Here is a 389-nt window from a genome sequence, read left to right on the forward strand (position 1 = left end):
TTAAAGCTTAACCAGAAAGTGTAGCTAATATTTGTTTGTTTTTTTGTTAATTATTTAATTTTGCCCGTATATTATCTCAAATTCAAAACATCTTCAAATCGGTACAAAAACTTTTGGACAAAAGAAAAAAATGAAGAAAACATTTACATTCTAATAGGGTATATGCAGACAACTCACGAAAATACAAAAGTAAAATATTTTATAAAAAAAAAAAAAAAAAAAAAACTTCATGGAGCAGTACAGTGTCTGCCAAGATCAGGCTATTCTAAGTAGTTAACAATAATAGTTTAATATTACTATTAAATTATTGGGCCATTTAAACCAGACCAGAGGGATGAAGCAGCCTACCTACCTACTTGCCTCAAATAGATGAAGATTGGTCAAGGTTA

Source organism: Macrobrachium nipponense, chromosome 45 (assembly GCF_015104395.2).
Source record: "Macrobrachium nipponense isolate FS-2020 chromosome 45, ASM1510439v2, whole genome shotgun sequence".
Classification (NCBI taxonomy): domain Eukaryota; kingdom Metazoa; phylum Arthropoda; class Malacostraca; order Decapoda; family Palaemonidae; genus Macrobrachium; species Macrobrachium nipponense.